Below are 25,095 nucleotides of genomic sequence, written 5' to 3' on the forward strand. Positions count from 1 at the left end.
ATGAACCTAACCTGAGCTTTGGACTTTGTTAATAGGTCTAAGCTGTGGTTGATCCTGCGTGATCTGAGGCTAGATGTTGACCTGATAACCTTTCTGGCTACTGTCCATGCTAACAAAACGGCTGTGGTACACTTTAATGAAGATGGGAGCCTGACAGGCTCTTGGGCAGTAAAAAGAGGGGTCTGGCAGGGAGGCATATTGGCTCCCTTGCTGTTTACCCTCTCTATCAATAAATTGGGAGACTCTTTAACATCCTGTTGTAAAGATATCCCAAGAGCTGGCACCAAGATGATTCCCACACTTCTGTATGCTGATGACAAGGTTTTAGTGTCCAGAACAGCAATAGGGCTGCAACTACTTTTAAACTGTTTTATAGATTTTATGGATTCTTTGGACTTAATGACCAATTTAAAAAAATTGCACGCCATGACCAAAGGCCCCCGGAAGGCGGCCAAGGCCAAATTTTATTGTAAGGGGGCCGAGTTAAGTAAAGTGTCCATGTTCCCATACTTAGGGGTACTTATGACCAAGGTTCTTGGTGCACACAGCGCGCACTAAAAAATAATCTTTTAGCCAGAACAGCGGGGCTACCCTGGATTTTGCAAAAAGAATAGGGTTGAAGCAGTTTCCTGCGCTTCTGAAGGTCTATAATGCAAAGTGTATCCCTATTGCCACCTATGGTATTGACACCTGGGGCTATAAGGTTGTGAAGGGAATTGAAGGGGCTGAGAACAATTTTATGCACAAACTTCTCTCGGTCCCTGTCGCTACCCCGATTTTTAAAATTTACATGAGGAACTGGGTGTGGGCTATATTTCAGACTAGATGGGGGTCGCACCACTCTTACGTTGGCTGAGAATCTGGGCTCAACTGATCCCAAATTTAAATCAACTCATCATTCTAGATTGTATAGCACTAGAGAAGGCCTTGCACATCCCCTGGCTGAAATATATTCAGGATCAGACTGAGAATCTTGGTTGCCCCGGTTTGTTTCTGACCCCCACTCCCCTGGGCAAGACTGCTATTAGAGCTTTTAAACAGCAGTTTTTAGACAGGCGCCAAGGTCTAATGGAGAAGAATGAATTAATTAAACCCTCAGTGAGAAGGTTTGTTATACTGAGCCTGAGCCAGCAGATGCAACCTTGACTATCTTACGTAAACAAAGCTTACCATCTTTTTTGTCTTGACGAGATTCTGATTGAATATGGTTCCCTGGCTACTAACATCCCCCAAAGGCTAATCCAAACCTGATTCATTAAAACCCTGTCCTTGTGACAACTTCTCTGAGCAAGATATTCTCCGTCTAATGTTCTTCTACTCTCACTACAATTCCCTGTGCAAGAAGTTCATCCTCCCTCCGCTCAGGGGTTGCAAATTTGGCCAAGTGAGGCCGGCTCTGATTTATCTACACTATGGAAAGTGAATGTAGGACTACTCTGCCAGGTAATGTTGTAGTCTTTTTAGGGCTCGGCCTACGTCACCCCTGCGTCAGCAGGGGGGCGGAGCTCCGAGCCGTATTGTTAAGGGGTTCTGAATCGTGCAGGAAAAATTCCTCAGTGCGCGAGAATTTTAGTACTTTATTTTACCATCTGCATGGTGATTGGTCCTCGCGGTGCCGTGTTTGTAGTAGGCTCAACGCAATAGGCCATATATATTTCACGTTGGGCATTTCCAGCATTTTGTGTGCGGTTACGAGCACGGCAGTCCATAAATTTCAATTAGGAGCTGTCAGGCGGCCGTGGTAATGGAATCCAGATGGTCGGGCGCGTTCACCAGTCTGCAGTGAGTGGCGCGCGTTCGTGCTTGTTCTGTGTTCTCCTTCTACCAAAGACATTACTCTTTTTTCCTCTTTTCATGCAGATCTGGTTTTCTTTACTGACTACAGCTGTGTTTATATAGACGGTGGCTTCATTTGTGCAGCAAGTGCAGTGGCACCAGTGTGGCGTAGCAGGTGCAGTGGCACCAGTGTGGTGTAAGTATCTTTGGTGGAGCAGGTGCAGTGTTACCAGTGTGGCGTAGGCGTAGCTACCATTGGTGGAGCAGGTGCTGTGATACCAGTTTAGTGCAGCAGGTGCAGTGGTACCAATGTGTGGTAGCTACCATAGGTGGAGCAGTTGCAGTGGTAGTGTTGCTTAGCTATGATTGTGCAGCAGGTGCAGTGGCACCAGTGTGGCATAGCTATCATTGGTGCAGCATGTGCAGTGGTACCGGTGAGTGGTAGCTACCATTGGTGGAGCTGGTGCAGTGGTAGTGTTGCTTAGCTATGATTGTGCAGCAGGTGCAGTGGCACCAGTGTGTGGCGTAGTTACCATTCGTGGAGCAGGTGAGGTGTTATCAGTGTTACTTAGCTATGATTGCGCAGCAGGTGTAGTACCACCAGTGTGGCGTAGCTACCATTGTGCAGCAGGTGCAGTGGCACCAGTGTGGCATAGCTACAATTGTGCAGCAGGTGCTGTTGCACCAGTGTGGCATAGCTACCCTTGTGCAGGAGGTGCAGTGGCACCACTGTGGCATAGCTACCATTGTGCAGCAGGTGCAGTGACACCAGTGTGGTGTAAGTATCTTTGGTGGAGCAGGTGGAGTGGTACCAGCACTGGCACCAGTGTGGTATAGCTATCATTACTGGAGCAGGTGCAGTGGCACCAGTGTAGCATAGCTACCATTGTGCAGCAGGTGCAGTGGCACTAGTGTGGTATAGTTATCATTAGTGGAGCAGGTGCAGTGGCACCAGTGTGGTATAGCTATCATTAGTGCAGCAGGTGCAGAGGCACCAGTGTGGCGTAGCAGGTGCAGGGGCAACAGTGCGGTGTAGGTACCATTGTTCAGCTGGTGCAGTGGCACCAGTGTGGTGTAGGTACCATTGTTGCAGTAGGTGCAGTGGTACCAATGTGTGGTAGCTACCATAGGTGGAGCAGTTGCAGTGGTTGTGTTGCTTAGCTATGATTGTGCAGCAGGTGCAGTGGCACCAGTGTGTGGTAGATGGCGTTGTGTAGCAGGTGTAGTGTTATCAGTGTTACTTAGCTATGATTGTGCAGCAGGTGCAGTGGCACCAGTGTGGCATAGCTACCATTGCTGCAGCAGGTGCAGTGGCACCAGTGCGCCACATTGGTGTAACACACTCACTACCACACACTCACACCCACAGACTCACCACCACACACTCACCACTTCACACACAACAACACACCACCAGCCGTCAGTGCACGCTTTCACCAGGGCCAAACACCACCAGCCATCAATGCACGCTTTCACGAACCACAAACACCACCAGGCATACAACACCAGCCGTCAGTGCATTCTTTTAAACGGCGCACTCACCAGCAACCGTCAGTGCACGCTTTCACCAAACACACACACCATCAGCCATCTGTGCACGCTTTTACCAACCACACACCCACCAGCCGTCAGTGCACCCTTCCACCAGGCACACACACCTCCAGCCGGCAGTGCAGTCTTTTACCAAGCACACACACCACCAGCCATCAGTGCACAATTTCTACAGGCAGTCACACACACCACCAGCCATCAGTGCATGCATCAATTGTTAACGCATCCACAATTAACTATTGTAGCAATCTCAGTATGGTACACTTTACTTTTAAACATATTCATGTAAAGCACAGCATGCCACCATTGCTACAATTCCAATCTTACCCACATAATTCCACTACACACCACATGCACACACTCCATAACACATGGCGAAAAGACATTGCTATTTACAATGCCATTAGCTCAAACTCAAATCCGAGCCCGATTGCATTTCCAATGCTTGTTTACTACTGGGATGAATTGTGTCCTAATAGAATGTCTTTTTATTCAAGTATATGCTTTTTATTAATTTTGTGATGACATCTGTTTTAGACTAAGTGTTTTTACCGCAATGAATTGTGTTTTAACAGGATGTCATTTAAATGAAGTGTATCTTTATGAATTTCGTGATGATATGAGTTTTAGAGTGATTGTCCCCTTATGCCCTGGAGAAACTGTTTAATGAACTTTTGTATATGCTTGCACAGAACCATCCAAAACGGGGACTGTTCTCTTGCTTAAATTTTTATGGTTCTTAAGATTACTTCAACATGATCTCTGTATAGGTTTTAATGATATAGAATGTTTTGTTGTGTACTTTTATGGTTTATCAACCGAATAAAGTGGATATGACTATGGCCCTGACTCTAGGCTTCAATTTGTACTTCTTGTCCCCTTTTTATTTTACCTGGGGACCCATGAATAAACAAGCATTTACAATGCAACGGTTTCGCCTTTGACAAAGTTAGAGCCCATGCATCCCTCCTCACACCCATGCATCCCTCCTCACACCCATGCATCCACAACCCTGCGCGTCACTCCCTGCGCACATCCCCTGCAACCACCCCCGGTCAAGTGCCCCGGTGTACATCAAGGACAGATGCCACCACCACCCATGGCCCCACCCTCAGACCCCCCAACAAACTCTCTCTTACCTCAGGGCCGGGGGCAGCTCCAGGGCAGGAGACACCTGCAGGGGCAAAGAGAGACATTAGAGGGTGGGGAGTGAGAGTTGTTGGGTGAGAGGGACCGAAGCCCCTCAGGATAGAAGGAGTGTGGAACGAGATGGGGTGTTTGAAGAGAGAGGGGGACCCCGTCAGCAGTTAGTTTCCTCGGGGCGGGGGGTGGGTCCCGGCTCGAACACCAGCCGGGGAGGATGGGTGCAGGGGCTGATGGGCACCGCTCGGGTCTGGTGAGGGGGCGTGCAGACGCACAACGGGGGGTGGGGCGGAGTCCTACAGATGGCCGGTGCTCCTCCAGTGGGGGGGCAGAGCTCGGAGCCCTCCTGGAGTTGCAGATTTTGGATGAACCGAGCCCCCACCCCCGGTCAGCAGCAGACCCCGGAGCACACGTGGCGGCTCGGTGGGGGTGGGGTTCTTCCAGAGTTCGGGTGCCCGGAGCTGCTCGGGATGAGCAGCCGAGCTCGGAGCACACGAGGCACAGCTCGGATCCGGGGGGGGGTGGGGGCGGCAGAGTTCGGGGAGACAGCACCCCTCGGGGTGACCAGAGCTCGGGTGGGGGCTCGGGGCGAACGGTGACAGCGGAGCTCAAAAGAGGAAACGGCGGAAGGGGGGGCAGAAATCGAGATGAGGGCGGGGTGAAGCGGAGGGTGGCCGGGGAGAGGGCAGATCACGGGCAGGGGGTGCACCCGGGTGGAGCAGGTGCCAGCGCTCCGACCCGGACGTGGGGGAAGGAGGGGGAGCTCAGCCAAGTGGGGAAGGGAAGTGTCCGGGCGGGGAGGAGGAGTTGGGGGGCACTTGGGCAGCTCGGGGTACGCACTTGGTTCGCTGCACGAACCATACATGATTCAACCTGAGGCCCATTAATCGTTCATCACCTTTGAATGAATGGCATCTGTTGTAATTGTAGCACTTCCGGCTCGCACAACAGACAATCCCACTGCTGGTCACATCTTCGGAGTTGTCCGCGAGTAGGAACGCCTAACATGTAAGGTGACCGAGAATTGGAGCTTTGAAGCACATCCTTCGAAATGCTGATTGGCTGTTGCGTAGGACCGCATTCAACACCATTAAACAAACTCCTTTGACTGTGGGCGGGGGTCCGGGGAATGGTTCATTTTAGAGTTGTCCGTGGCTAGTCAGAGCTCCGCCATAGTTCAGCGGGTCTGTCCTTCGCGTACCCGACCGGTTAAGGTGGCGACGCCGGTGACTCTGGATGTGAAGGCTCCTGATGGCCGTTGGTCTGCTCTTGGCTGACGTTGTTGGGCACGCCTGTTCACACACGTTATGGGGCTTATGCCGTGCTGTTTATTTATTTATTTATTTGTGCAATTTTATATAGCGCGAACTGTACCCGAAGGTGTCAGAGCGCTTTACATAAGAACCAGTTGAAAACATAAGGACTTAGGGTTACATGCGTGAAAAAACAAGTCAGGTCCCGGGCCGGCAGCCAATCACAGCGCGGCCCGGGAATGACGTGTGGGGGGGTGTCCCGGGCCAGCAGCCAATCACAGCGCGGCCTGGGGAATGACGTCACGGGGGTGTCCCGGGCCGGCAGCCAATGACAGCGCGGCCCAGGACAAAGGGGCGGGACTTAAAAAAAGACTGCAAAACGCCCCCGAATCGCGTTTTCACGAGAAAGCGTGATTGACAGCCTCTGTCTCCCAATGGCTAGCCTCCATTTATGGAGCTAGCCAATGGGAGACAGAGGCGGAACCAAAGCCCATATGTAGGATCATGAGATTTCGCCGTGGGCGGAGCAACTGCTACGCAGTTGCATCGCCCAGGGCGAAACCTAAAAACTAAGGGGAGAGAAAAAAGAATGGATAAGGGAAGAGATTACAAATAAAAAACTAAGGGGAGAGAAAAAAGAAAGGATAAGGGAAGAGATTAAAAATAAAAAACTCAGGGGAGAGAAAAAAGAAGGAATATGCGAAGAGATTAAAAATAAAGAAAACTAAGGGGAGAGAAAAAAGAAAGGATAAGGGAAGAGATTAAAAATAAAGAAAACTAAGGGGAGAGAAAAAAGAATGGATAAGGGAAGAGATTAAAAATAAAGAATAAGGGAAGAGAAGGCATGCCACTTTTGGCCTCGGTGGCATGACCTGACAGCAGACATGTATGCATGCTGCACCTGCACATGGAAGCGCGGACTCCAGCAGCAGGCTCATGTTTAGAACATGCCTACATGGACTGCATGCATGCGCCCCTGACCCCAGGCACTCTGCCCATCGGTGGCATGCCCGCCACCCACAGACCCCACAGCTTTACCCTGTTGCTTCCCCCTCCCCCCAGCTGTCCTTCCACTTGAGGGTAGAACCACGACCGAGTCTCGGTGACAGGATACAGAGGACATGAGAAGGATTAAACCCGCAGCATGCCACGTGCTTCCTTCGTGTGGGGTGCACACGTACAACCACGGATGCAAGGGCACATACACACGAGAGCAATGCAGCCAGCCTCTCAAGGCACAAGAGCACATGAGCCAGGAGCCAACAACCACTAGCAAAGACAGAAGGCATTGCCCTGGCAAGCTAGAAAGTTACAGGTGTATATAGTGCAAACACATGAGACAAAAAGGGGGGGGGGGAGACAACATGTATCTACATAAAACGCCTACATGTGGGAGCCGAGTGCTAGGAATACAACCTTAACATTTGACAGAATTACCATTGCATATACATATAACATCAGGGCATATGGGCTTTCGAGCAAGCACTTATGGAAATAGTATGCTTTAATGCGTATCAGAGAAATGTTTTACCGACGTAAAGAAAAGGGACTTTTGGCTTTGGTCTTAAGAAATTGTTTAAACACACAAGGACGGCTAAAAGTAAAAAGAATAGAGAACAGAAATTAAAAAGCATTGGCAAATATAGTGTTGCCCCAGCCCTGGGACTGAAGTAACTTCTGTTTAGGCCGGTGGGCACCTGTGGTCGGGCAAACTGCAGTCAATGCAGAGAGCCTTCATGGCTGAAGAGGGCTCACCCGCCGCCCCCAGGCTGCAAAGGGTTCATTACAGCAGCAGAACAGACCAGAGGTTCAAAGGTGACCCCCAAAGTCCCCCCTGTCTGCGTTTGCCATAAATGCTTTTTGATTACATGAGGCAAGTGAAACATTTAAAGCTGAATAAAAGCCAGACCTACAAATTGCATTTCATCAGAGGAGGCGTGGCCGTGAAGCGGCTAAACATGGAGCCATCTGGGGCTTTAAACTTCACAACTCTCAGTGTAACGTTCCATATAATGCACTTTTAATCGCGTAACGTGCCACATAATTGGCTTCTGTTGTGCCGCATACTTTAGCTATGGCTAGGACTAACCCAGGCCCCCATCGCTAGGCTCGACCAGGAAGAGGCGACGCTCAACTTCTCGCACACTGTCATAAACTTGTCCCATCAACCCGCCTTCGGACAGACGGACGCGCATCAGCCGTGCACGCGCACACGAGGCCGCGCGGGGGTGTACACCCGGGCCAGGCCCACTCTACTCACACCCGCTGGGCTCTGTTCTCAGTCACTCCTGTGCGCTTTCGGTCCCACGTAAAGTTACCCAGACTGGAAGCACATAGAGAGTGTGTTTTTCTATCGGCGCTAATGGTTTCAAAAAAGGCGAAGCAATATCAGAAGAGCAGGGCACACCTGTGGGTGGGGAGACTGGGGGCGGGGGTAGGAGGGAAGGCAGCCCCCATGAGAAAGAGACAGCCCCTGAGGCCTCCAGCCATCGCCCCACCCACCCCCACCACAGAGGGGACTGGCCTCTGGGGAAACCGGGGCATCACAGGAGGGCCGACACTCAGTAAATGTGGCGACATCCCGGGGCCCACCTGGGCCGCTCCAACCCTGCTGCAGTGTAGGGGAGAGTTGACGACACCCCTCTAAAGACAGAGGAACCGGACACTTTTGACGCACAGATAAAGCCCATCCCACTTGTTGACTGTGACACTGGACAGCGCTCCGCTGCCTCCCGGCTAGGTTGGCGCTATACAAATACCACCAACAAACATATGATAATTCCTCATCTGACCCTCTGCTCATGGGTGACTGAGTACCTTTATCGGAGTGACCCCGGTTGCATAGGTACCTCAGTAAGTCAATCCCCTTCTGCAGATCACCTCCATGGGGCCTACTCTGCCCTCCATCCTGCCAGTGTTCGTGATCAGTGAATGACATTTCAGCCATGTGCTTGTCGCAGGCTGTAGACGTGTGCTGTGTGACAGCACGTGTTACTGTTACTCACAGGGCCTCAGTCACGTCTGGCATGGGTGCATCCGTGGGGTGTCTGTGTGCACAGCACATGTCTGTCTGTACGTGGGGGGAGAGGGTGGCGCTCAGAGGGTGAATGCCCGGAGGCTGGCAGGGTCTGTCTCTAAGGAGGCAACTGGGAGCTGATGGATGAATGTGTCTCTGTGAAACTCGCGCGTCTGCGCCTTTAAGGAGGTGACTGTTTCTGTCGGGGATGGCGGTCTGTCTCCCTGTCTAGTGCTTCGATGTCTGTCTGGAGCTTTAAGCCCCTCCCCCTGTTAGTCGTATGTTTATCTATGGGTTAAGGCCCTGCCTGTCTGAGGCTGGATGTCTGTCTACAGTTGGACCTCAGAATATCTGAAGGGCAGCTCAGGCAGTTCAACACTCACTGCTGACAGCTGCGGTGATCTTTAGGTAAACGTGAATCCTAGCAAGGCAAACTCCGCCGTCAATCCTTCCATGGTCACTAAATTAAATCAACAATCCCATTGGATGCTGACAATGCCTCTCAATTATAGCACAGAGAGATGCACAACCGGGCTGTACTCAAGATAAATGTATTTATATGGGTGGGGGTGCGATTTATGTCAGTCTGGGAGTGAATGTCTGTCCGCCGAAGTATAAGTATGTCTACGCAGGGGTGGGGGTGGGGGTGGGGGGTGTTAAGGCATGCCTAGTTATGGACGCCTGCCAGTACGGGAGATGGATGTCTGTCTGTCCGAAGTTATGCACGCCTGTCTGTACGGGGCGTGGCTGCTTGTCTATCTGAGGTTAGGGATATGTGCGCGTGCTTGTGGGGGAGTTAAAGATGCCACAGAAACGTCTCCCCGTATAGGGGGTTGCATTTATGTTAATTATAGGCACAGATACTGTAATTATGCAATCCTGCAGCTGCGGCGTCTTCTGCATGATTACCTCCCCCTCCATATAATCAATCACTTGCCACATAATTCATCGCTTGCCACATAATTCATCACTTGCCACATAATTCACTTGCCACATAATTTATCACTTGCTCTTCAATTGGCAGATTTGAGCAAAAGCAAACATCCCTTTTTATCTGGAATGGATCAGACGTTACTACAGAAGCTGCCCCTGGCGCTGCCACCACCGATGACCCTCTGCAAACATGAGCGGCTCTCCTCTCGGGTCGGGGTTGCTGCACGCGGGCGTGAAGCTGACCACTGAGGGACACCTTTGCCCAGATTGTGTTAACGAATACAAACACGATACAATTGTGAAGCGATACTGCCACAAAACGCGCCACAAAATGTGCCTCTAAATACTTGCCGCATAGTTTAGTCAACAAGGCCACATAACTTGTTCCCTCCCTGCCGCATACTTCCGGTGACCCTGATTACTGGGGGGAGTGTGGGGGGGGGGCTGTCTGGAGGGTGCGTCTCTACCTCGGGTTCTCTACCCGGTTAAAGTGGCGACGCCGGTGACTCTGGATGTGAAGGCTCCTGATGGCCGTTGGTCTGTTCTTGGCTGACGTTGTTGGGCACGCCTGTTCACACATGTTATGGGGCTTATGCCGTGCTGTTTATTTATTTATTTATTTGTACAATTTTATATAGCGCGAACTGTACCCGAAGGTGTTAGAGCGCTTTACATAAGAACCAGTTGAAAACATAAGGACTCAGGGTTACATGCATGAAAAAACAAGTCAGGTCCTGGGCCGGCAGCCAATCACAGCGTGGCCCGGGAATGACGTCACGGGGGTGTCCCGGGCCGGCAGCCAATGACAGCGCGGCCCAGGACAAAGGGGCGGGACTTAAAAAAAGACCGCGAAACACCCCCGAATCGCGTTTTCACGAGAAAGCGTGATTGACAGCCTCTGTCTCCCAATGGCTAGCCTCCATTTATGGAGCTAGCCAATGGGAGACAGAGGCGGAAACAAAGCCCATATGTAGGATCATGAGATTTCGCCGTGGGCGGAGCAACTGCTACGCAGTTGCAACGCCCAGGGCGAAACCTAAAAACAAAAGGGGTTATCCCACCTGGTAATTTCAACTTTTCTTCCTTAAGGTTCCTCATATCAAAAGATCAGGAGCTTCTTCAGGAGAGGGGGATCCAGTGCTTAATTTTGAGCAGGTGGTTTCCGGTGCTCGGCACTGGCACTTAATTCTAAGTAGCAGCACTTGTGGCTGTCTGCCCCATGGTGGCGCTGTCTGCCAAATTTGGGAATGAGCACAACAACAGATGATTATTAATTTAATATGCATTAGCAATCACTACTACATTCCACCCAAGCCATTCTTATAGCTTTGGGGGCCTGAAATAGTGCGACGGTTAGTAGTTGTGCTGGTACTCTTAATTGGCAGTGCTGGCAGGGACATTGGATGGGGCAAGTTGCTGTGTCCAAGGGCCCTGGCACCTATTGTTTTACAAATTAACCACTGGGGTGATCCCTGCCAGAGAAATTATCTCTATTGGTTGGAGATTTTATGATGAAGCATGCCACAGAAACCCTGTTAATGAGAGCCCTTTTTAGCAATTCAATGGTAATTTGCCAGTAGAGAATAAATGTAGCTAAAAACATGAAAAAAATATGTATTCTAAACTCCTTTTTCGACGATACCGGAGCAGGAGACCATGTCTTTATTTGTTTGGATTACTGTGCCCTTTGGAAGGGGAGTTGGCCTTAGTAAACTCTCTCGCTCCTCTTGCAGAATTTAGGAAAAAAATTAAATGAGTGGAAACCGACGAATAAACGTTCATGTTTGAATGCACCGCTCAGATTTTAAATGTACATTTTAAAAGCATTATATCTAGCCGTCGCAGATAATAAGGGTGCTAGATTGCTATCTTATATCTGCGACATATTAATTACTTTTTTGAAGGATGGCTCTGTTGATATATTTGCCAAGCCTGGTAGTCTTAAATCTACCTGCATTCAGCTACACCGTTGTTTTTATGGGCTGCCTTTCTTACAAACGGTCCCCACCATTTTCATGCCATTGCCAAGTAAAACACTACTAATGCAGAGGTCATGTCTGTCTTGCATAGGAATGCTGGCGTGTTTTGCGTATGAATTTGCAGATGCGCACAATCCATCAAGAGAAATGCGGGCCCCGCTGTCCTCCTCTTAACTGCCGAGCGGACACCCCGGTGGTGGTTGGTGCGCAGCGCCCGGCGCTCAGTTATCTGTTGCTGCGCATGAGTGAAGATCCCACCTCTGCTTGGCGCGCGGCCCACACAATGCGCCTCGAGCCTTTTCCAGTAAACGGCCGCCGGGTCAGCGCGGATGACGTCAGTCAAATTCCCGTTAGGAAACAGCAGCACAATCACTACCGCGGGCACGTGACCGCCTCCGCCCTGGCTCTTTTGGCCTCTCAGGGGTCACCAACCGGACAAGTGGCCGAGTGTGACTCAGTGGCACGTTGTTCTTCCTCGGTCAGTCGCATAAACCGGTGTGTGTGTGACTTTCTCCGCTCTCCTGGAGGAGGCGGACTGTACTCGTGCAGGCCTCCCCCCCCCCCGCCTTCCGACGCACGATGGCGCATTATTCAACACTTGTGCATTAGCCTGTGTTAGAAGGCACCGTGCGCTGTGTCTTGTGCAGTGACAGTGCGCGTATTGCCGTACGCTGTTCCAGCTGACACATGGTCTTGGCAAGAGTGTAAATATGGGAACGTTGCGTCATATAATGAAATAACAGTTTTCTCGATGCGGAGCGCCTGGGCCACTGAACAGAGGTAGATAGATGTAACGTTACCTACCTTGTATGGTCCTGCGCCAATTTCGTAGTTTGGGAAACAATTACCGGTTCTGAGATCTTGATAAATCTGTTGACGCTGCAATTGGTTTTGTATCTTACTGTGTAGGGTGATTTACATTAGCTAGTGTCCCTGCGAGGTTAGAAGAGAGTCATTCTCGCAGTTAGACACTGACTTCTGTTACTTAAGCAACACCGGAAGGTATACAGTTCTTTTACCAGGAGTGCACTGATTTGGGAGTGAGCCACTATCTTCTGTGACCTGCAGCTATTGTTTAGTCATAGATGATGCTGGATAGAGGCCAGCCTGATCCTGCTCTGGATTTGGGAGGTACATTCTAGGCATGGATTGGCGCACCGCTGTTTTACACAGGAGACGGCCTGTTTGAGTAAAACTAGTGCAGATTTTCCCAGAAGGGGGTGAATGAGCTACATGTTAAGTCATGATTAGTGCAGATGTTCTGCAGGGTGCCTGGTGGCAGGCAGCACCTAAGAGTACTTAAAATGTGTAGATGAATGAATAATAAGTCTTTATTGTATAAAATATATTAAAATATTCGTACAATAAAAAGGGCAATAAAATCACAACGTATCTGCAAATATTCCACAAAAGCAGCATTTCAGTCACAGTTCCTTAAAACTACGATAGACCTAATCTGAAAATTTAGTTAACTTCCAAATAAATTGAGTCTGTAGTGGAAAGAAAAATTCAAAACGGTTAGGCCTAAGTAATAATAAATTGGTACTTCTTCCCAATCCCGCCAGGATTAAACTCGTAATCAGGAAGGCGGTCTGACTACGTGTTTGGCGGTCTCACAGCGGGGCGCTGGTGTGGAGGCCCCCTGTGAATCCTCCAAACTCGTAATCAGGCCCTTAATCTGGAGAATCATCATTCATGGCGGGAGGGCATTTTAAAAATAATAAGTTATTATTAAAGTCCCTGGTTATCATTACTATATTTGAGGTATACTGTTCTAGAATTAGTTCCAGTTCATCTAGCACAGTTTGGAAAAAAAATTGTTGTGCTTTTTCCTCTGATGGTGCAAAATAGACATTTACCAATAAGATTAGTTTTCACCTAGGATCCATTAGAATCGCCGTTAGCAAACAGTATGTTTTTGTGTAAATTCTGAAACTTTTCAGATTAGTATTATTGTGGGCAAATGTTGCCAGCCCACTTGAAGGCCGGCCCAAAGGGCTCACGGTGGCTTGGTTTTCATACGTTTTAAAGTTTGGTATGTTAAAAGGTTTTGTTGACCAGGTTTCCTGAAGACATATAATTAATGTTGATAAAATGTTTGTATTATATCTATGGGTGGGCGTAGCAGGCGGAGTTGCTCTACGTGGAGCACCACATAGTTGGCCGAAAACTCCATGGAGCTCCGCCCCGTGCCTCCCAACCCCGCAATAAATATTTTCTAAATTCAATCTACAATTAATGTAAAATAAAATTGCACTTACCTTATTGCGGCTTCCCAGGCTTCCCTCCTCCTTGTCTCCGTAATCCATGGTAGGACTGCGCATGCGTGAGCATGCGCAGTCCTACCATGACGTATGTCTAATGTAGGAGATTATAAAATTTTGCAGGAACTTCGCACTCTCCGCGGAACGTGGAGTTTTCAAAATTCCGCAAACTCTGTCAGCGAGCGAGTTCAGTGCCCAGGGTCAATTAAATCGTCGCTCCAATGTTTGAATGCCTTTCTATCCCCGTAATGTTCCAAGAGCAAATTAGCAACTTCTCAGTAGCATTTAACTCTAGGTCCCTGGCACTAGGACTGGTCTGAGAAAATCACGTTTTTATGAAAATGATGCATTGGCTGGTCAGTGATTGTGACTGTACGTTCCGCCGTTGGAACTTTAACAATGCTTATTCACAGGTTCGGCTCCTTGACTGCACATGAAGGGTCTTGAAAGTGGCTTATTTTAGTTATTACTTTTTGACACACCAGTCTTTCTTGCAATATACACGGATACTTTGGCTTTACTGACTTTGTAAATTTAACACCCCATAATGCTCCTTTTGCCAGAATCATTGCAGTATTCTTTCACTGCAAAAACAACAAGTGATGGACAGAATGTAGAACAATGTCATACATTCACCCCAGTACAGAGATCTGGGCCTAAATCCATCTTTTTTGCACTCCACACTACCCCAGTTCAGACATGGCCATATGCAAATCAGCCTTGACCCTGTGCCTTATGGGAACAGTCCAGCCCGAACTGCCAAGCCATGTCTTCCCTGGACCGGAATCAAGCATCCTAGGACTGGTTTCTGGCTATCAGCCGTCTTCAGCCAGGATAGCTGGACTCCAGTGGTGTAGAGAGCACGGGACTCACGTCTGAGCATACCCATCCCACTCGGGGTGACAAATGCAAAAACAACAAGTGATGGACAGAATGTAGAACAATGTCATACATTCACCCCAGTACAGAGATCTGGGCCTAAATCCATCTTTTTTTGCACTCCACACCACCCCAGTTCAGACATGGCCATATGCAAATCAGCCTTGACCCTGTGCCTCATGGGAACAGTCCAGCCCGAACTGCCAAGCCATGTCTTCCCTGGACCGGAATCAAGCATCCTAGGACTGGTTTCTGGCTATCAGCCGTCTTCAGCCAGGATAGCTGGACTCCAGTGGTGTAGAGAGCACGGGACTCACGTCTGAGCATACCCGGCCCCCTCAGGGCGACAAATGCAAAAACAACAAGTGATGGACAGAATGTAGAACATTGCAGTATTCTTTCACTGACCAAGCTTGTTCTTGTGAGCTCGCTTTGAGTGCTAACATTTTAGCTTAAGTGAACACTTAACAGGTCTGCTGAAGAGATATCTGCTAGGTCTGTGAAGTGATGTAATAGCCTCAAAATGTGTTGGCGACTCCAGATTTCATGCGGACCTTGTGAAACATAATCAGGAATGAAATGCAGCACCATTATTCAAGGCTGCAGAGCCCATTGGTGGAATGCAATTCCTGCATTGTGGTGTCCAATGGATACAATTCAAATCATCCAGTGGGTTGAGTGATCCAGTTATGGTTTGTGTATTATAGCCTTAGAGCCCGCCACAGTGGGCTCTACTGGCCATTAAAGTCCTGCTCCAACGTTAAAGGCCTGAACCGAAGATGAGAGCCTTTAACAAGGGAGCAGGTCTTTAATGGCCAGTAAAGCTCGCTACATAGGGCTCTAAGACTATTGGAACATTCCGCCCATAGAAGGCCTCATGGAGCCTGAGGATATAGAAATCCCCTAGGGCTTCGTGAGGCCTTTTGTTCACAGCAGCAGCTGTCTCCAATACGATGAATTTTAACTGTGCTACATTATGTTGTGCCTCAATGAAATGTACAGCAATTGTCGACTTCATATTTTTTGTTCGAATGTTGGATTTATGTTCAATTAATCTTGTTTTGATGCGTCTTTCAGTCTTTTCAACATATAACTTTCCACAGGGACATTTCAAAGCGTAGATAACATTAGCTGTGTTTTGTTGAAATGTAATATGACCTATATTTCATGCACTGTCAACACCACATCTAAAGATAGCACTACGCACACGGCATTCTAATACATTATTAGATTCCAGACCACGCAGGGTTTGCATCCCCCGTTCGTCTCAGTTCACGTTAGGAACTTTGTTTATTTTCTTATTTTTTTTTGTTGGTGTATTATCATTAGTATTATCATTTTGGTTCGGGCGCTAAACCTTTCAAGTGCAAGTGTTTATACCACCAAGGGAGTAGGTGAATAGAGCTGTGAGTTCTCATAGGGGTTCTTCGTGTAAATCATTACCAGAGCGGTGCGAGAAGTATATCTTCTAGCTCCATAACACGCGACCAGAACACAGACCAATGAGGGTAGGTGTTAGAATGGTAAAAGAAGGGTACCATGGAGTCTGTTTTGGTTGTTTTACCAACACTCGTGTAAGCTTGGGACAAGCGACTTGGAAACAGGTTAGTGTGTATTTTAGACATTTATAAGTTAGCGGTCAGTACGGTTGAGTCTGCAACTTTGATTCTAACGGTTTTCTTTTGGTCTTTTCATCTTTGTTAGTGTTGGAACATGTGACAATAGCTTTTGCGGCAACTACCGGCTTGTAAGTTTGTTTGCTTGATGAATTATCACGAGGTACACTGGATGTAAGGTTTCATTTAAGGTGACACAATAAATTCACTATATTGGATATTGGATGGTATGGCACATACAGTTTGATGGTATGACACATACAGTTGGTTGGATTTTGGACTGCATTTGTGGGTACTTCAGGTTAAATCACACATTGCTTACAGAACACTAGGGGGTAGACCTAGTACAACACTAAGATCGCATCACATTTTGGCAGTGCTTTATTATCATTTGTTTTGTAGTATTGTTCCCTGATGAAGGGCAGTATTGGATGCCCGAAATGCATTGGATGTAAGATAATGCTGCAGATGCAAATTGCAAGAAATGGATTGTAAATGTGCAAAAGGAAAAATGGAACGAAGAAAAGCACAATAACTAAATATGAAACATATCATGTGAATAAAACATTGGATATATACAACTTCAATGCAGCGCAAAGAACCCTCATTTCCTACTGAGGGGAGTATGGTGTGCCCACAGGGATACTTCTAATGCCCCATTGGAAGTACGAATTTTTGTTCTTATTTTGGTTTACCATAAGGTCTAGACTGGCCATGAATTTGCAAAAAATGTCTGGCGGATGTATGATAGTACAACACGATCATTTTGATTGCGGTACTTTACATTGCGGATTTTACAATGCAAGTCGTTACAGCAACTTGTGTTGGAGGGCGCTGATTGTGAATTTTTATAATTTTATATTCCAACACCAGTCCAGGTAACCGTAGGGAAGGTGTTGGAATATAAAATTACAATATTCCTTAACCAACAGCGCTATCCAGCGCAAGTCGTAGTAACGACTTGCGTTGTGATGGCAGCATGGTAAAGGTCGTGCGGTGTAAACACCGCGTTGTAAACGACGTTTACCTACTCCAAGCACCTACACAAGGGCAATCTGCCCTGAGGTTAACCAGTGTATCCTACAAGCTGTTTATAGAAATGGAGAACAGGAAAGGAGCCAGGACACAGCCATGGCGTACACCTCTTGCCAGGTTGAAAGATAGTGTAGTTTCTCTACCTGAGCTGTACCTTACACTGGCATTGATATATGTGAAGAGCAGCCCCCATATCGGTCATGATGTCCCACAATTTAGGCCTGTTTACAGAGTTGAAGGCAGAACTCAAATCCATAAAAGTCAAATACAACTTGCCACACTTGGCCACAGTGTATTTGGCAATTAACAAATACATATTTAAGGACTCCTCGACTGTGCCTAGGCTACAGCAGAAACCGAATTGGAGATCCGAAAGTATGTCACGTTCCTCGGCCCAGAGCTGCAAACGGTCCAGCAGAATTCATCCCATAATCTTTGTGGTGGAATTAATCAGTAAAATAGGACGATAGCAGGGGGTTTGTTTTTCTAGCCTTTTTTTAAAATAGGAACAATATTTGCATGGGACCAGTTCTTAGGAGGGCCAGCCACTAAGGCGTCATTAAATATCTTTGTCAGGAAAGAGGCCCACAGTGGCATATTGGCTTTAAACATATTAGAGGCAAGCCCGTTTGGACCAGGAGCACGCCCAACCGGACAACTAGCCACAGCCCACATAAAGTCATCCAGTTTAATAAGTAGACCCGCCGAAAGCTTAGTGGAGCGCTGGGACCATTTAAGGTGCTAGTCTGCGGTTGATTAGGAGCTAACAGGATATGACCGAGGATCTCAGGATTCCCTAAACAAGGGTCAGCGTAAAGCTTGGTGAAATGGGCAAACCAGGTTTCAGATGGAATAACAGTATCTATGCCTGTCTCTTTTTTGGCCTAAAACAAACTGTGATTTACTGTTGCCTAGAAGGCCTTGCAGTTCCTAAATTCGCCGCCTGAACCAGTGATGAAAATGCTACCTCTCTGATAGTATTCTTTCTGGTTTTGAGGGCATCTCGGTACAAAGTTCTACATCTTTGCACCGTGTCCTAGGAGTTTCTTTCAGCGCAGCGAGTAACTGGTTGTGTGCCTGGGTGCAGTTAGCATCAAACCAATTTACAGGTGGCTTATGTCCCCTATTGTGCGGGACCAAGATAAGGTCAATTGCTACTCTACAAATCTTGTTAAAGCTATTGAGGAGTGCAGGACCCCACTCTTGTGCATAGTCCACTGATAAGCAGACCAACAAATCAGAGTAAGTGGTGACCATTAACTGTGTCTGTGCTAAAAAAAGAGGGTTGATCAACCTTGGACCATACTTTTACTACCCCATGATTCCTAGAGAATGATAAGCACGTAGGATGGTCCACTACAGGGATTCTAGTGATCAGTGAGCCATGGAGAGAGAGACAGGAGCCTGTGCTTACTAAAGTAGTAGTTAAAAAGTCAGACGCAGGGATATTTCCCTTCCCATTTTGGGGAGGATTGGTAGCCAATTAGTCGCTAGTATTGTGTTGGAAGTATTTGAAGAATTGACTTGAAAGTTAGCTCTGTTGTTCATCACATCACTAATGCATTGTTTGGCATTTGAACTTGACATTATCTGTAAATTATATGATTTGAGTCTTGTCAGGTCCAGTTTTTGTAGATTTTACAGTAACAATTGTAATGAATGAACAATATCTTCCAGCCTCGTCAGGATTGACAGATAAAATTAAAACTTGTCCAGACACTTATGTTTTTGTAAAATATTTTCCTGAAGATTGTACATTATTTGGAGCTTCTTTTTTATATCCTTTAACAAGATTATTTGTTCGGTGCAACCGACTGATTGGCTATCCGTGGTATCAGCCATTTTAGTCATAGTTGACGTAATTATTCCCATTGCCTGTACGACTGGGTAGAAATGTGTACAGTGTGGATGGTACAGCACTAAAAAGTTAGGGCTATTGATTACAGACATGAATATCTCAATGACAGTATATTTACCACACATAACCCATCTATCACTTCTATCACTGGTTGACTTTATGCCTGTCTTTCACTCTGTACAGTCCTCCACTTACTTTTGACTGGGTTTGAGCTATAGAAGCACCACATTCAGGTATATGGATGGGGTTTAGGGCAAGCTTCGATTGGCAAGTTAGTTGCAGCGTGGTGGGATACACCATGGTGGTGGAGAGAAGTATGGGTTTAATCTCTGCCTTACACTGTATCCTGACCTTTAAAACAGTTCTTTCCTTTATTTCTGTCTTCCCTTCCTCGCATCCATCCACCAACCTTCCCCTTTCTCAGCTTCTTTTCTCATCGTATATTGCTGGGTTCAAACTGGAATGGCATGGTGAGCAAAAAAATGACAGATTTAGGCCCAGATCTCTGTACTGGGTTGAATGTATGACATTGTGGGGCATTCTGTCCATCAACTGTTGTTTTTGCATTTGTCACCCCGAGTGGGACGGGTATGCTCAGACGTGAGTCCCGTGCTCTCAATGCCACTGGAATCAAACTATCCTGGCTGATGAGGGCTGAAAGCCCGAAACTGGTCCTAGGATTCATTCTGTCCGTCAACTGTTTTTGCTCTTTCCTCATCGTGGGCCCAACTAACGAAACTGAACTCTACCCAGTTTTATTTTTGCACGTATTTAATTATTTTTCTTCCATCCAGCATTGTTTTCAGCTGAAGCATGTGTTCGCTTGTCCATGTACAGTTTGCTGGTACCCCGGGTTAAGGACTCTATACGAATGTATAAATAGATACATTTATACCATGTACGTGGGCGGCTTTGATACCCACACAGTTTGCGGATTGCAGTGCTGGATGACTATACACTCAGACTCTTTGTAGTCAGGGCAGTCAACCACACTTGATGATCAGTGGGACATAAGCCTCCAGGGAAACTGGGCAGAAGGGTGGACAAGCTACCATGTTCAGAGGGTAGTGGCTCAGGAGGAGTGATGAAAGAATAATGCGTCAAAGAGAAGGGGGGAAGAAGCGCACAGTGTTGGTGAAGGAAGATAGGGCCAAAGTACTGTACGGAGGGCAGAATCCTGACGGGGCACATGGCAGCACTCCAAGCTGCTGGGAAACCGGGCCTGGGGGGACGAGGAGGGAACCACTCCCTGTGAATGAGAGAAATGTCAGGACGAGCAGCATGTATTCATCTGCCTGATAAAGCAAGTGAATACTGCGTGGGGAAACGCCCAGAGGGTGACTTGGGGAGGTGAGGCACGGGGCAGCTGCCCCTGGTACAGTGGAAAGGCTCGCCGGCTGGCATGCCATTCTTCGGGTGGAGGTAAAGTGTCTTCCTTCTGAAGTTTAGCCAACCGCCGCATTTATATAGCCGAATCAGCCCGGTTTCTAGTCTAAGCTCCAGATGTTAGTCTCCCTTGGGATATCAGGCACCCTGCTCGTTGCTAAAGGCACCAATGATTAGTGAAAGAAACGAATGAGGGCACACTGCCCAGCCCAACTACACAGAAACAGCAATCAGTAACGCCTGTTCTCACACGTGTGTCCTGAAGTAGATCAGGTGTCAGCAGGGTGCACACCTTGGTGCGGCCACGCCTTCCCTTCAGACTCAGCAAGCGATCTGTAGTAGCAAGGACACACCCCTCCTGCAACCTGGCCAAAAGATAAGACAATAGAAAAGAGTTCCCTGTTCTCACGCTCTCCAGACTAGACAAGAAATGAAGAAAACATGTACCGTCTTAGATGAGGGACAAGGAACGGAAGTTGTCGTCTTCTTGCTGAAAGATAAGTTGGATTCTATGTACAATACAGGGAAGGACAATAACATGTTACATGCATGTCGATGCATGTTATGGGTAATAACATTTATCAAAAGTATGCATGTGTTTGTGTATACTTATAGTAAGAATCATAATAATGCAAGCGAAATCATTTTTGCCATTTAGTTGTTTCTAATTATGGCAGTGCCACGAAGCTATACCCTCGGGAAGGCTATGTGTTATACCAATGTCAATAAGTACTGAACACTAGTCATTTTTATCCACCTTAGAAGAATGAGAGTTTGAGTTATCGCATCAGGTATTCAAGCTTATGCCTTCCTTATTATTTAAGCAGGTACACACGCCACTGAATCATTAATCAGGATTCAGACATGTGCAGGGTGCACACAGTGGCGGACAGGGCACATTAACCCTCTAAAATATTTTATGGTGATTCAAACCAGTGACAAACTGATTACATACCTCGACAGCAAGTGCAATGATCACCTGAGCTATCATGCCAATATAATATCAAGAGTGGCTGGGTCCATACAAATCTCGGTAGCAGAATCCCTAAGTCCCTAAGTCAACTTCGCAACAGGTTCACTTGATCAACAGATTCTGTTGGTAAGTTAACTCAGTGGTTAATGTTTCTACTGTGGTAGGTAACTTGGAGGTCATCTAGTCAAATCTTCTTGCAGCCACCTCAACCCGCTATTCCTCCAGGGTAAATTAAATAAGCTCCCTTGAGTTAGTTAATGTCATTTCCTATGAACATTGCTACTAAACTTCAAGTTGTCAAAACATGTAGCATGTACAAATACAAGTAAACAAACATTAGTACAGCCAATAGGTCTTGCCTAAGAGAGAGTTATTGGCTTCACTTTTTAGCAAAGTTGTCGGCAGCATGGCTGATGACGGAGAAGTTGAGGCATCACCAGGAGAAGAATAAGTGGCCATGCAGTTGGGATTGGGCTAGAGAAATAAACTATATACTAAATATACTGTTGCACTGATCACACTCTTGGCCATCAGGAACTCAGCAAAATTATTAAACAGTTGACAAACGAATGTTCGGTTGCATCCTAGTGCATGGAATGGTGAGCGTACCAAGGAGGAGACATGTTAGGAGCAGGGAAAGGTGATAGTGACGTTAACTGACCTTTATCACATTCTGCTGTCCTCAAAAGGTTACCTTATTGGAATACTGTTTCACAAAGAGAACTTCGAGAGCAAATACTCTTTGGGTAAGCAGCAGACTGCATTGTACATAGGCGCAGTTAGAACATATGTGTTTTTTTCTGAATAATCTTAAGTCTGAGCAAGTGCTGCACTAGTAGGACAACCTCATCTCAGTAGGAAGACATGGAGAGGGAACGTTAGGTTTACTTGGACCTGATGCACAAGAGACTGTACTTTTAAAGCGGATGCAGATGTAAAAAAACAAGCTTGAATTCACAATGTTTGCAAATCGCAACAACATGCACAACCATGTTATACTTGCAACCATTTTTAGGTCTCGCCTAGGCAGCACTTGCTTGGTCTCTTCGAGATATGCTGTGTTCAGAATATGGGCTTGAAGCCACTTCCATCTTTTCTATTGGCTCCTCTTACTGTCCTTGGTAAATATCTGCTATTCATTGGTGAAATAGATTACTAGTCCCTCCTTTTCAAATTTTGTAACCACCCATATGGACTGCCTCTGTCATATAGGCTCTTACCCTACATGTTATTTATTACACTTGTGGGCACTATTAGTGTAGTTGTCCTCATGCAGTGCTTGTGCTCATCCGATGGCTGCTTTTCCTTTTTTGAGCGAGCTTGCCTCCGAGCTTCAAAGTGGGCTGCCTTATGCTTTATTGCTTTCCCCCTCCTGGTTCACTTTAGAAGCCCTTCCCCCACCTTCAGAGAAGATCGCAGGTTTTCCCTCCCCTAAACCTTTCTGTGTGCATCAAATGAGTTTTTTGTCCGTGCTCGCTAAGCGCACGTGCTGATGTAATGGCTGCCTTTCCTTCGGTTCAGCAAGCGCCACTTCATTTTAATTTTATCAGGCCACCTTGGAGCATTAAAGTCAGCTTCTCTCGTGCTACACTTTATTGCTTTCACTCTCCCGGTTCGCGTTGAGCCCTCCCCAATCCTCCGAGCACTAACTCAGTGGTTCCCTCCCCCGCTCTTCCCCTCTGCATTGAGTGAGGCACCATATGTGTCGTTATCTGGAAGAAGGAGAGCATTTAGGCCCTTTTCTACAGGAGAATCGCCAGGGCATAACTTGAACAAATGTCATCTCATAGTCAGCTCTTTTTGTCAATTTTATAGGCTAGCTGATCTGGTGCAGGCAAATGGCGCGTCACTGACACCAAACTTTTCTGAGCTGCTGTGTGTGTTTCGGCCTTGCCTTCCAGTGCATCTAAACCAAAGTTCCCAACTCCAAAAAGTGTTTAATACCCAGTAATATGCGATAATGTGCTGCATCGCAAAATACTTATACGGTCCCAAAAGCGAGACCGATTACGTTGCAAAGTTATTAATTTATATTTTGAATCGAAGTACTTATAATAACATTTGAACTTTCCATTTTATGCATGCGGAATACGAAAACAGTGTCTCTATTGAGAGCGCATGCTCATTTGCTTCCAATCTTCAGCCTGCTTCAAGGGAATTTGTGTTCTGCGCACATGTTTGTGCAGGATAATGTCGTTGAGCCAAGTTGCTCCGTTTACACAGTGTTAGGAATGGGACAGATCCAGGTTTACTGAGGCATGCCTGCGAAGGCAACAATGTGAGGATCTAGTGGTCAGTGCTTGACAACCTAGCTTTCACAGCCATTCTTGAGTTAAATTCTCTCTATTTGTTTTTCTTCTTTTCTGAACCCCCCAGCCTCTGTCGTCGCACAAGCTGGGAACTTCTAGGCTCTCACTACTATCATGTTTTGCCAAGGGCGGCTCTAGGCTCATGGTGGCCCTGGGCAGGGAGCGTAGTTAGGGGGCCCCGGAAGAGGGGGTCCGGGCGGGGCGGAGCGGGAGGCCAGTGAAGAGGGGGGGTCAGGGTGTTTGGAAGTGGAACAGAGCCAGAGGCAGCCAAATCCCTGCCAGGGGCCGCCACGCAAATATGTATCCATCCTCAGAGGATTATTATATTAAGGATATATATTGGTGTGGCGGCCCCTGGGGTTTGGCGGCCCTGTGCAGGTGCACAGTTTGCACATGCCTAAGGCCGCCCCTGGTTTTGCATGCCATGAACTGGGTAAAAGTGAAATTTGGTGCAGTTTTAGCTGCACAGCACCGTCTCCCAATTGCTCTAACTTTCACTAATGCAAGACCAATTGCATTGCAAATGCTTGTTATACTTGTAAAGTATGGAATGGTAGTGCCTGTCAAGGTTAGGGGAAAACCATTTACAAAGTCAAGGCTGCCAATATTTGACAGCTTGCACTTTTTTGTAGAGTGTGGCGTTGAGTAGACCGCGGTCTCAGGGACTGCTCTCCCCGAGGTAGTGTTCACTGTGTGCCACCGTTTGCGTGAACAAGCGGCAACAATGCAGGTGCACTGTGAATTCTGGGATAATGATGAGGCGGGTGGTGGCTCTTGTTTGTGAAAAGTCCCATTGCACTGCAAGGGTTTTAAAAATGCACTCCTTTACGAGGAGCTAGTTCTTGTGCACAAGCCCCCTGGTATTTTACTTCAACCAAGAAGCCTGGCAGAGAGGCAGTGAACTGTGCATTGTTTGGAAAATCACAATGGGTAGCATGCAGCCGCGGTCCATGCAGGTAACAGTGGTGGGGCGATGGGGCCAGGCAAGGGGGGATTTCGAGGGACGGTGTAGAGGGAAAATTAAATAAATAATTTGTTTTCCTTTGGCATCGTCCATCAAAATCCCCCCTTACCAAGCCCCACCGCTGTTTCATGCATGGACCGTGGCTGGTGGCATGGGAAAA

At 47.4% G+C, this 25,095-nt stretch overlaps 1 protein-coding gene across 7 annotated transcripts in view; it reads left to right on the plus strand.

The window, feature by feature from the left end:
- LOC144768651 (cardiotrophin-1-like) overlaps nt 1–25,095 on the plus strand; it is a 205,283-nt gene that overhangs the window by 173,952 nt on the left and 6,236 nt on the right. Inside the window, exon 1 of one of the 7 annotated variants that reach the window (XR_013598602.1) lies at nt 11,981–12,129. The exons of 4 other annotated variants lie outside the window; for them this stretch is intronic. The gene's annotated coding sequence lies outside the window, so the exon portion shown is untranslated. 2 more of the 7 variants (XR_013598603.1, XR_013598601.1) reach the window with 2 other exon arrangements.

Source organism: Lissotriton helveticus, chromosome 7, assembly GCF_964261635.1.
Source record: "Lissotriton helveticus chromosome 7, aLisHel1.1, whole genome shotgun sequence".
Lineage (NCBI taxonomy): Eukaryota > Metazoa > Chordata > Amphibia > Caudata > Salamandridae > Lissotriton > Lissotriton helveticus.